Below are 13,259 nucleotides of genomic sequence, written 5' to 3'. Positions count from 1 at the left end.
ATCTAAAGGAGATTGTAATGTGCGTACAGTTGGATGTCGGTCTGTCTGTCCTGTGTACAGTTGGATGTCGGTGTGTCTGTCCTGTGTACAGTTGGATGTCGGTCTGTCCTGTGTATAGTTGGATGTCAGTCTGTCTGTCCTGTGTACAGTTGTATGTCGGTGTGTCTGTCCTGTGTACAGTTGGATATCGGTGTGTCTGTCCTGTGTACAGTTGGATGTCGGTCTGTTTGTGTACAGTTGGAGGCTGGTCTGTCCTGTGTACAGTTGGATGTCGGTGTGTCTGTCCTGTGTACAGTTGGATGTCGGTCTGTCCTGTGTACAGTTGGATGTTGGTCTGTCCTGTGTACAGTTGGATGTCGGTGTGTCTGTCCTGTGTACAGTTGGATGTCGGTGTGTCTGTCCTGTGTACAGTTGGATGTCAGTCTGTCCTGTGTACAGTTGGATGTCGGTCTGTCCTGTGTACAGTTGGATGTTGGTCTGTCCTGTGTACAGTTGGATGTTGGTCTGTCCTGTGTACATTTGGATGTCAGTCTGTCCTGTGTACAGTTGGATGTCAGTCTGTCCTGTGTACAGTTGGATGTTGGTCTGTCCTGTGTACAGTTGGATGTTGGTCTGTCCTGTGTACATTTGGATGTCAGTCTGTCCTGTGTACAGTTGGATGTCAGTCTGTCCTGTGTACAGTTGGATGTTGGTCTGTCCTGTGTACAGTTGGATGTCGGTCTGTCTGTCCTGTGTACAGTTGGATGTCGGTGTGTCTGTCCTGTGTACAGTTGGATGTCGGTCTGTCCTGTGTATAGTTGGATGTCAGTCTGTCTGTCCTGTGTACAGTTGTATGTCGGTGTGTCTGTCCTGTGTACAGTTGGATATCGGTGTGTCTGTCCTGTGTACAGTTGGATGTCGGTCTGTTTGTGTACAGTTGGAGGCTGGTCTGTCCTGTGTACAGTTGGATGTCGGTGTGTCTGTCCTGTGTACAGTTGGATGTCGGTCTGTCCTGTGTACAGTTGGATGTTGGTCTGTCCTGTGTACAGTTGGATGTCGGTGTGTCTGTCCTGTGTACAGTTGGATGGCGGTGTGTCTGTCCTGTGTACAGTTGGATGTCAGTCTGTCCTGTGTACAGTTGGATGTCGGTCTGTCCTGTGTACAGTTGGATGTTGGTCTGTCCTGTGTACAGTTGGATGTTGGTCTGTCCTGTGTACATTTGGATGTCAGTCTGTCCTGTGTACAGTTGGATGTCAGTCTGTCCTGTGTACAGTTGGATGTCAGTCTGTCCTGTGTACAGTTGGATGTCAGTCTGTCCTGTGTACAGTTGGATGTTGGTCTGTCCTGTGTACAGTTGGATGTTGGTCTGTCCTGTGTACATTTGGATGTCAGTCTGTCCTGTGTACAGTTGGATGTCAGTCTGTCCTGTGTACAGTTGGATGTTGGTCTGTCCTGTGTACAGTTGGATGTCAGTTTGTCCTGTGTACAGTTGGATGTTGATCTGTCCTGTGTACAGTTGGATGTTGATCTGTCCTGTGTACAGTTGGATATCGGTCTGTCCTGTGTACAGTTGGATGTCAGTCTGTCCTGTGTACAGTTGGATGTCAGTCTGTCCTGTGTACAGTTGGATGTTGATCTGTCCTGTGTACAGTTGGATGTCAGTTTGTCCTGTGTACAGTTGGATGTTGGTCTGTCCTGTGTACAGTTGGATGTCGGTCTGTCCTGTGTACAGTTGGATGTCAGTCTGTCCTGTGTACAGTTGGATGTCAGTCTGTCCTGTGTACAGTTGGATGTTGGTCTGTCCTGTGTACAGTTGGATGTCAGTCTGTCCTGTGTACAGTTGGATGTCAGTCTGTCCTGTGTACAGTTGGATGTCAGTCTGTCCTGTGTACAGTTGGATGTTGATCTGTCCTGTGTACAGTTGGATGTCAGTTTGTCCTGTGTACAGTTGGATGTTGGTCTGTCCTGTGTACAGTTGGATGTCGGTCTGTCCTGTGTACAGTTGGATGTCAGTCTGTCCTGTGTACAGTTGGATGTCAGTCTGTCCTGTGTACAGTTGGATGTTGGTCTGTCCTGTGTACAGTTGGATGTCGGTCTGTCCTGTGTACAGTTGGATGTTGGTCTGTCCTGTGTACAGTTGGATATCGGTGTGTCTGTCCTGTGTACAGTTGGATGTCAGTCTGTCCCGTGTACAGTTGGATGTCAGTCTGTCCTGTGTACAGTTGGATGTTGGTCTGTCCTGTGTACAGTTGTATGTCGGTGTGTCTGTCCTGTGTACAGTTGGATGTCAGTCTCTCCTGTGTACAGTTGGATGTCAGTCTGTCCTGTGTACAGTTGGATGTCAGTCTGTCCTGTGTACAGTTGGATATCGGTGTGTCTGTCCTGTGTACAGTTGGATATCGGTGTGTCTGTCCTGTGTACAGTTGGATGTCGGTCTGTCCTGTGTACAGTTGAATGTTGGTCTGTCCTGTGTACAGTTGGATGTCAGTCTGTCCTGTGTACAGTTGGATATCGGTGTGTCTGTCCTGTGTACAGTTGGATGTCGGTCTGTCCTGTGTACAGTTGGATGTCGGTCTGTCCTGTGTACAGTTGGATGTCGGTCTGTCCTGTGTACAGTTGGATGTCAGTCTGTCCTGTGTACAGTTGGATGTCAGTCTGTCCTGTGTACAGTTGGATGTCAGTCTGTCCTGTGTACAGTTGGATGTCAGTCTGTCCTGTGTACAGTTGGATGTCGGTCTGTCCTGTGTACAGTTGGATGTCGGTCTGTCCTGTGTACAGTAAACTTTCCAGGACTTGATGTCCTGCAGTTGAACATGAAATTGATCACCCCTCCCCTCCCCCAGATCACACAGGGTAGGGCACACTGCCATTGTCTATCACCCAATCCCAGTCCACATTTTCTTCTCTAACCACACCCAGTGGGAGGTGATTGGCTGCTCAGAGCTGAAAGATCAGACTCTCTTGTTGTCTCCTTAATGTATTCAGTGTGTCCATCTCCCAGGCAGGGTGCAGAGCTCCCCCCATACACAATACACCAGCTGCTGGATCCTGGAGCCCGAGATCATGGAGATCATGGACTAACAGGGTGAGTGACTCCCTCTCCGGTCATTAGAGCCACATTAGTGCACTTGCAACAACACAGCCCAGTGTGTCACAGATAGTCCTATATTCTCACTAATTGCGCAACTTGTCCCGAAAATGGGACTGTAAATAAGATGTGATCACAGACAGTCCTCTACAGGGTGATAGGGGCTAATGAGCTTGTTATACACTAGATTGTCTCTTGTACACTAGACCGTCTCTTGTTATACACTAGACTGTCTCTTGTTGTACACTAGACTGTCTCTTGTTGTACACTAGATTGTCTCTTGTACACTAGACCGTCTCTTGTTATACACTAGACTGTCTCTTGTTGTACACTAGACTGTCTCTTGTTGTACACTAGACTGTCTCTTGTTGTACACTAGACTGTCTCTTGTTGTACATTAGACTGTCTCTCATTGTACACTAGATTGTCTCTTGTTGTACACTAGATTGTCTCTTGTACACTAGACTGTCTCTTGTTGTACATTAGACTGTCTCTTGTACACTAGACTGTCTCTTGTTGTACATTAGACTGTCTCTCATTGTACACTAGATTGTCTCTTGTTGTACACTAGACTGGCTCTTGTACATTAGACTGTCTCTCATTGTACACTAGATTGTCTCTTGTTGTACACTAGACTGTCTCTTGTACACTAGACTGTCTCTTGTACATTAGACTGTCTCTCATTGTACACTAGATTGTCTCTTGTTGTACACTAGACTGTCTCTTGTACATTAGACTGTCTCTCATTGTACACTAGATTGTCTCTTGTTGTACACTAGACTGTCTCTTGTACATTAGACTGTCTCTCATTGTACACTAGATTGTCTCTTGTTGTACACTAGACTGTCTCTTGTACACTAGACTGGCTCTTTTACACTAGACTGTCTCATGTTGTACACTAGACTGTCTCTGTAAGAACATAACCATCTCCCAATGTAAACTCTCATCCTAAAATAGATCCTCTCTTCAATGTACACACTTGTGCAGTGTGGGAGGGGGAGGGGGTCTCCAAAGTTTCACCCTGCCGGAAAAAGTCTGGATAAAGTTTGGCGGGGGGGGGGGGGGGGGGGGGGGCAGCAGGTGAAGTTCTGGGGGGTTAGGGGTCACCGATCACTGTAGCTGGGGAGGGTGTGACCCCTGTACTGATCATTGATGAAGTGGACTGATCTGTGGGTGACTTAGGTGGATACTCTGATTCTGTGTTATAAGATGTAAATAAGACTACAATGTAACACTTGCTGTCCTACATGAGCACCCAGTAAATGCCAACACTGTTGAAAGGAACCTTTTGTGGGCAAAGGGGGTAGACAAGGTGGTCATGTACTGATCTGTAGTTGATCTAGCTAAGAGCGATTGTAAAGAAGTGATTATTTATCAATTAAAATAGCATTGATGTAAAGCTGGCCATACACTATTCAATCAAAACATACAATCTCTGTACTATCTCATTCAGAGTTACCAAAAAAGAGGAGATGAGGCCTGAACATTCAAACCAGGCAGGTCCTTTCTCTATATAGGTGATGGTAGATCTATAAGAGATTGTACAGTGTATGGTCAGCTTTATCAATTGAAAATATGATTTATCAGAAACAATCGTTTACTTGATCTGTATCATAATCACTTGTCTGTCACACATACAGATGTTCATTCGAGTGATCAGAATGATTGATAACATTCTGCCTCAGCTGATTGACTTTCCGATGTTGAAATTGGTGGAAATATTACTAAATCAATTAAATGTGATTTAAGATTTTTAATCAATCATCATATTAATATGTGTGTGTGTGTGGCCACTTTTAGTCTTGTTTCATAGTCCTATGTACTCTGGATTGCTTTATTTTAGATCAACTGTATTGATCACATGTAAGGAATTCGGTATCTTTATCTTTATTTTTTATCTGTTCTGAATTTTATATCTTTATTGATCATCTTTAATGAATATGATATCTTTATCTTATTTGATTGTCTATTGTGGATTTTATATCTTTATCTTTATTGATCATCTGTACCAAATTTGGTATCTTTATCCTTACTGATCACCTGTTCTGAATTTGATATCTTTTTCTTTATTGATCATCTCTTCTGAATTGTATTTCTTCATCTTATTTGATTGTTTATTCAGAATTGTATATCTTTATCTGATTATCTATTCTGGATTGTATATATTTATCCTTATTGATCATCTGTTCTGAATTGTATATCTTTATCTGATTATCTATTCTGATTGTATATATTTATCTTTACTGATCATCTGTTCTGAATTTTATATCTTTATCTTTTATTGATCATTTGTACCAAAATTGGCATCTTTATCTTTACTAATTATCTGTTGTGAATTTTATATCTTTACCTATATTGATTATCTGTTCTGAATTCTATATTTTTTTTCTTTATTGATTATGTGTTCGGAATATTATATTTTTATCTTTATTGTCTGTCCAGAATTTTATACCAATTTGATTTTCCGTTCTGAATTTTGTATCTTTTTTTTTTTTGTTCACTTTATGTTTTTGTTTGACACTTGGTCCATTTTAAAACCTCTTTCGCACCCTTTTTTTAAAAAAAACGACAGACTAATGATTGCCTGCAGCCATGTCCTTAGACTGGAGAATGTACTTCTGATCATAAACATTGAAAGCAAAATATTTAAAATATTTGTAATTAGAATTTTGTTTTCCATGCACTCATTAATTTGTTCTTGTTTGCAGATTATAACAATAATAATCAATCAATATATATATAAAACACAACAACGTAATAGTCAGTCGGCCTGCAGCAATGTAATGGGACCTAGAAAGTTGTGCCGTGTTTGTTTTCAGTGTGTGTGTTTATCGGCATTGTTTGTTTGTGCGGTTTGAAGACATGTTTTGAATATTTGATATAATGTGTTGTACAGTTGGTTTTGGCACCAGTAAATATTTTCCTTTTTTTTTTGTATCAGAGAACATTGGAATAGATTGTGATTGACAGTTGATCGAAAGTATGCAATCAAAGTATTAGGGCTCATTTACCCCATTGTGTACGCAATAATACGTATGTGTTTCAGGTCCCCTATTATAAAAGTGCATGTTCCCGTCTGTTGGGTTGCACTGCATTTTGAAAAATACAATATATCCATTTATTTGTGCGTTTTAGTGCTTTGGGAGACCAATAGAAGTCATTGATGCTCTAGATTGTAAGCTCCAAAGATCAGGGCCATCTGATCCCTCCTGTAATGAATTGTATTGTAACTGTACTGTCTGCCCTCATATTGTAAAGCGCTGTGCAAACTGTTGGCGCTAAATAAATCCTGAATTATAATAATAATAATTGATGTTTCAGTAATAGGTATCAACAAGCCTTGTTTTAATGGCCGTTAACTCTATCCATTCCAAATCCTAACTTCAAAAATGCTTACGCTGCTCATAGATGGAGGGGTTTTCTTTCCTGCAACCCCAAGTTGCAGGAAAGAAAATTGCTTGATTTCCCCCATCAACACAGTCAGTTTTCAACCGGGAGAACACAGCAATTACTGCTAGTGGCTATAAAAGCTGCTAGTAATAATCGCATGTAAAATCCAACAAGCTGGTTGTACCCAAGTCGATCGATCATTCATTCAGCCTACTCATTCATGGTTTGGATCTTGGCCAGTCCCTGCTGAACTGAGCTGAGATTTGAACAGTTTATGGCTGGCATAAGGAAATATGCATCAATAGCACTCTACAGTGTACAAAGGAGACACACTGGGGGTTATTTACTCAAGGCAAATCTACTTAGCACTACAAGTGCAAAGTGCACTTGGAAGTGCAGTCGCTGTAAATCTGAGGGGTAGATCTGAAATGAGGGGAAGCTCTGCTGATTTTATTATCCAATCATGTGCAGGCTAAAATTCTGTTTTTTATTTTCCTTGCATGTCCCCCTCAGATAATAACCAATAACAATTCACACTGCTACTATCAGATTGGCCAATGTTGGATTCTGATTGGTTGCAATGGGTTCATGCAAAGGTTTACTCAGTTCAAAACCTATATTTACGTTTTTGAAGAGTTAAATCATCTGACATAAGAGATTGTTTACACTAGCACTCTTCAGTAGGATTTTGATAGGTGGTGAGGAGCCCTTATGTCACCCCTAATAGGCAGCACCACCACCATGCTGCATTCATGCAGTTGAATGGGTTACAGTACTGCCTGCCAAACTCGGCAGGGGGGTTAATTCTTGCTGTGGCATGTGTACATCCCTATTCGCTGACTTTGCAGGTTAAAAGCGAGCCGTAAAAATGCACCTCAACCGAGTGTTTTTTACTTTCACCCCCACAACCACAAGTGTAAAGAAGTCCTTGGTCTCTCAGGGATCCTAATGGTAATATCTTTGCACTTGATGCACACCTAGTATGGCCATTATAAGGGGTTCCCACTCTTCCTGTTGTATTTTATAATTTGATTGTGGAAATGAAACATGATGTTCTAGAACACAAAGGTGGATGGGAATTTTATCCGGGAGATCTCCCTGTTGGAGCATTGAAGACATATTAAAACCCTGGTGCTGACTCAGCACATTAGGTTACACCTATAACTTCAATGCCACATTTGGGTGGACTGATGTTCCTTATTTGCTGGCATACTTTGGAGTTACATAACGAGGTATAAACCTTTGAAGAATGCACTCTAATTACTGTAAATTTAGGGTGACTATGAACAGTTTAATGTGAGCGTTACCTGAGATGACTAAATGAGATCTGGGCCATTGTAGGGCTGCCCTGGGAGGCAATAAGCACTGCCGATCATCGGAGAACTTCCTGCTTTTGGGAAAATCTGTAACCAAGTGGGCGCTGACCCTTTTCTGAAGAGAAAAGGGAAGTGATAACAGTGTTCGCACATTTAACAAGTATTGGTTGTGTGTCATGGGAAATCCCAGAGGGTCTGGTGGGGTCTGATGACAGGTAGGTGCTTTGCTGGCCATCCTTCACAATGCCTCTCTACAGATCGTACTGTATGTCTGGTCTTTGGATAGGTCAGCTACACTATTAGTGCAATTTGCTATTTAATTACCGTAATTTGCATAATTTAAGTAAGATTCTTATTATTATAATTATTAACTTTTTTATTTATTCATTTATTTTTTTTACACGTTTTTATTTTATAGTCTATCTTGGATATTTTATGCCGGCATAGTTTTGGTGCAAAGAAAAGTATGCAACATGAAATAAAATCGTACAATATTTTGAGCAGGTAAGAAAGAAAGAAAAAAATAATGGATCGCTAGATAGACAGAAGGAAAGATAATCAGAAGAAAAAAACGTAGTTTTGTAGATATAAAATAGAGAGAAAGGGTGAAAGAAGGGGGAAGGCAAGAAAGAAGGGAAGGAAGGAAGGAAAAAAAAAGAGAAAAGAATGGGGGGAAGAAAGAAGGATGGAAGGGAATGAAGGACGGAAGGAAGAGAAAAGGAGGGAACAAAGTAAAAAAAAAAGAGAAAAGGAGGGGAGAGAGTAAAAAAAGAGAAAAGGAAGAGAGAAAGAAAGCAGGTGACAAATAAAGAAAATATTAAAGGATACATATAGACAAGAATGAAAGATAATCAGAGAAAAAGAAAGAAAACATTGTAGATATGTACCGGTAGCTAGAAAATAGAGAGAAGGGAAGGCAATAAAGAAGGGAAGGAAGGAAGGAAGAAAAAAAAGATAAAATAAGGGGGAAGAATGAAGGAAGGAAGAAAAAAAAGAGAAAGGAAGGAGGGAAGAGAGTAAAAAAAGAGATAAGGAATGAAGAAAGAAAGAAAGATAAAATAAAGGATAGATAGATAGACAAGAAGGAAAGATAATCAGAGGAAAAGAAAGAAGAGTTTTTTTTTTTTTTTGAGTGATAAAAAATAGGGCTCAGTCTGAGCTGTGACTTGTCTTGGCACTGTGTATATCCTCAGGGCTCTGTGCTGTTTTATGGAAAATCCCTGTGTGACCATTGGACATAGGCCCGGCGCCGCAAATTCAGCCAAAAGTGGGAGCGGATCCCTGTAAAAAACAGGTACCGAGTCCCCACCAAAGGTGCCAAATGTGGCAGTGGAGCAGGGGGGGGGGGGGGGGGGGGAGAGAAGGCAGACAAGTTGAGCTTCCCCTTTCAGGTAGAGCTCCGCTTTAATTAGCTACTGCTGAATTTTTTTTAAAGGTGCTTGATCCAGGGCTGTCATTCCAGTAGTTGGAGACTTGTAATTTTGTTTCTTTGAATTTCCCAAATACATATATTTATGAATCTGCAATACCTTCTATATAAGTCACCATACTGACACCCATAATCACTGCTACTCATACAGACTGTCATGTACAGGCCAGAAGGGATTACAAAGGCTGATTTCTGCATGTGAATGTTGAATTCTTGAGTAAAGCTGACCATTTATACTAGTGTTTTTTTTTTGTTTTGTTTTTTGTATAAGACATGCTCCATATAGTCTCTGCTTTATTTTATTCTTTTTTTTACTGTGCCTTGTCAAAGGTGAAGGTAATAATCACAACCTAACAAAATCACAACCCTCCCTGCATAACTTAACCGCTTTGACAAGTTGATTTTTTTTTCTGATAATGTTAATAATGCCCAACTTCCAAAAATGTTTTTTTATATTTTTGTATTATAATATTTATTATTATTTTATGATAATAATTTAATAAATAATATAATTTAATACTTTTTTTTAATTATTATTATTTTTGTATTATATGTACTCTGTCTGGTGTCTTTCTGCCTTTCTATCTGCATTTAATAACTTATTGTAGGGTATCTGCTAACACAGTGAATGTGATCTTTGAGATTCATAAATATGGTTAGTCACTGTAATGCGACTAGAATGCTGGAATTGTGCTGACTGATGCATCTCTGTAATAGTTGCCTTTTTTTTCTACGGATGCATAAAAGAAGAATTCTTCTCCGTAAGACATGACCTCAGTTTGCTGGCATGTATTAGGATAGAATAGGTCGGGGGTAGGCGACTGCAGCTTTCCAGCTATTGTGGGACTACAAGTCTTATGGAGCACTGGAAGACCCTGACAGCCACAGGCATGACTCCCAGAGGCTTGATGGGATTTGTCCTTCCATGAAGATAAAGTCGGAAACCAGGTACCAGGTGAAGATGAATAAAATTTCTCTTTATTTTGTCCAAGAAGTACACATGATCCAAACAGAGCCAACACTAATGGGTTTCAGCCTATGAAGGCCTTACTCATCGTTCATAGGTATAAATAAGGCCTTGATAGGCAGAAACACGTTAGTGTTGGCTCTGTTTGGAACATGTGTACTCCTTGGACAAAATAAAGGGAAATTGTGTTCATCCTCACTTGGCTGCTGACTTTATCTACATGGAAGGACTCTTGTGTTACGGGGGTTGAGACCACAAGTCAGGCATGGTGAGTGGAAACAGAGAGCTCTTGCCGGTGTTCTGTCAAAAAGTGTCTGGCCATCGGATAGTTTCAGCCCCGTACTGCGCAGGCGCATCGTTTGGGCAGTATGGAGGAGAAGGAGACTCCGAAAGTCTCAGAAGAAGAACAGTGCCTGTGCACTGAGTCCAGGTGCAAGCCCCACCATCCAAGTGGACATACGGTAGCACATAGTAACAGGACCCCTCGCGGGCTCTCTTCTCTCGCCACACTTCGGGCACGGCCTCGCTTCACTCGGCTATTTTTTATTCTAACTCTATGTCCACTTGGATGGTGGGGCTTGAACCTAGACTCACTGCGCAGGCGACGTTCATCTTCGGAGACTTTCTGAATCTCCTTGTCCTCCGTACTGCGCAAGCACAGTACAGGGCAGACACTATCCGATGGGGGACAGTAGTCGACACATCACCGGCCCTGATTGAATGATAGGGTTGCACTGCCATTATCTTGCATTTGTATTGATGGGATTTGTAGTTTTGGCAAAGCTGGCTTGCCAAGGTTGCCACCCCCTGGAAGATATGTAACGTTGCTTCCAGTTTCAGGATAAGGTCCTTTAGGACCTAAGTGAGATGCATTGCCAGTCCATTCATTTTGGATGGGCTACCTAATGAAGTTCCAATTAATGTAAGGGACAGTCAGGCTGGGGAAAAAGTGCTAAATGATGCTGGACATCCTCCCCCAGGAAATGACTTCTAATGACTTCTGTTAGAAGCTCAAATGTGCAAGTAAATCAAGTGATTGTAAGCAATTTCAGTAGAGGAGGAACCTGGACAACTGTGCAAAACTGAAGGGCAGGGTGGAGTTCCGTCTAATTCCAATTGTTTTTCTATCTTACTCATTGGGAGACATCCCAGAGACGCATGTATAATGCCCAGATGTGGACTAAAAACCAGAAGAAAAATAAATTCCAGCTGATGGCTTTGCCCCTTTTATGTGGTTTCTGGGGACACCTTCATCTTTATAAAGGTTCTCGGCGGCGGGTTGCGTCACATTCTGACATTTTGGCTAAAGGGCAGAGGGGGGGCGCGTTCCGGGACACCTGGGACATTGCGCTCCTCTGTGGTGGGGCGGCTTTGCTTCTTCAACCACTTTACCTGAGATGATAATTATCGGATTTCTATTTGTTGGAAACTTTAATTAAAAAGATGGCGTGAAGGCTTAATCCATGTAATCCGTTATTTCAAAGATCTGACATGAAAGATTTATTCCAGGACTGTGCAGAGCGACCAATAGGAGCTCATCACTATTGGTCTGACTGTTCTGATTGGTTCCTGTGGATTAGTACCCATTGCACAGGAATTCAGCCACGTTGACCTATAATAGAGAATGCAGGCCTTGTCATTGCTGACCTCCGAACCTGGGAGTGGCCAGGCTGGTGTTTTATCCAGATAACTCACCTGGACTAGAATACAAATGAGGAGTTCTAACAGGAGTTTTTGCATGCTTGTTCCAGGGAACTCAGAAAGTATTGAAATCAGTGATGGCCAGGCAACTAGCATTTTAAGAAGGAGGTTGGTATAAGTATTAGCTATGACTAAGGCTCTCACCAAAACGCATCAGCGTCCTGTTTTATTACCACTCTTATGTGACCATTAAAATTTGCTATACAGAATAAGGGCTTTCCGGCTCCATTTATTCATTAAGTTGGTATAATACTCATATTTCTATCGATATGGCTTTACTGAGCTGAACTCCAGTCCCACCTTCAGTTCTTGCACGGTTGTACAAAATCCTGTCTTGTACGGATATGGCTTACTTTGATTAGACTGCACACTGTGAGCTTCCCACAATGCGCATTAGAAGCTGCATATAGGGCTTACCTCAAAAATGTGTCAAAAGTTTGTCCGCCCCAATGTCACAGTCCCACTAAAAATTGCAGATCGACGCCATTACTAGTAAAAAAAAAAAATGCCGTAAATCTATTCCCTATTTTGTAGATGCTATAACTTTTGTGCAAACAATCAATACGCTTATTGAGATTATATATTTTTTCTTTACCACAAATATGTAGAAGAATATATATCGGCCTAAAGTGATGAAGAAATGTATTTTTTTTTATTTTTTTGGATAATCATTATAGCAAAAAGTATAAAATATTGTTATTTTTTTCAAAATTGTCGGTCTTTTTTGTTTATTGCGCAAAAAATAAGCACCGCAGAGGTGATCAAATACCACCAAAAGAAAGCTCTATTTGTGGGAAAAAAAGGACGTCAATTTTGTTTGGGTACAGCGACCGTGCAATTGTAAGTTAAAGCAGCGCAGTGCCGTATCGCAAAAAATGTCCTGGTCGTTGAGGGGGCAAATCCTTCCGGGGCTGAAGTGGTTAATGCATAGTATGCATTAAGGTGAAAACCCTTAAGGCTTTAGAACCACTTTCAGTTATTTCAATCATTGAGACTGAGGGGGGGATTTACTAAAGGCAAATATACTGGGCACTTTGTAAAGTGGCAGTTGCTCCAGAGCTTAGTAAATGAGCAGAAGCTCTGCTGACTTCCATTGTCCAATCACGTGCAAGCAAAAATGCATTTTTTTTTTTTTAGAATTTCCTTGCATATTATTGGGTATTCTTTGCAAAGTGAAACTTTACCTTCATTTACTAAGCTCTGGAGCAACTGCACGACTGCAAAGTGCACAGTCAATTTGCCTTTAGAAAATCAACCCTCAGCATCACATATCTGCACGCAAATCAATCCTTCCCAGGAATGCCCACTCCCCCATGTCCGACATCTACCTATCAATACATTTTGGGGTTGATTTATTAAAGGCAAACAGACTGTGCACTCTGCAAGTGT

At 41.3% G+C, this 13,259-nt stretch overlaps 1 protein-coding gene across 1 annotated transcript in view; it reads left to right on the top strand.

Annotated features, from left to right (window-relative positions):
• The first annotated feature begins 2,937 nt into the window (after nucleotides 1-2,937).
• LYPD6 (LY6/PLAUR domain containing 6) overlaps nucleotides 2,938-13,259 on the top strand; it is a 106,015-nt gene continuing 95,693 nt past the window's right edge. Inside the window, exon 1 of the mRNA XM_077447728.1 lies at nucleotides 2,938-3,064. The gene's annotated coding sequence lies outside the window, so the exon portion shown is untranslated. The remainder of the gene's footprint in view (nucleotides 3,065-13,259) is intronic.

Source organism: Lithobates pipiens, unplaced genomic scaffold (assembly GCF_037356315.1).
Source record: "Lithobates pipiens isolate NorthernLeopardFrog02 unplaced genomic scaffold, aLitPip1_a1.2 Scaffold_22, whole genome shotgun sequence".
NCBI classification, from domain to species: Eukaryota; Metazoa; Chordata; class Amphibia; order Anura; family Ranidae; genus Lithobates; species Lithobates pipiens.
Note: the sequence above shows the minus strand (reverse complement) of the source record. Positions and strands in the feature narration are given on the sequence as shown.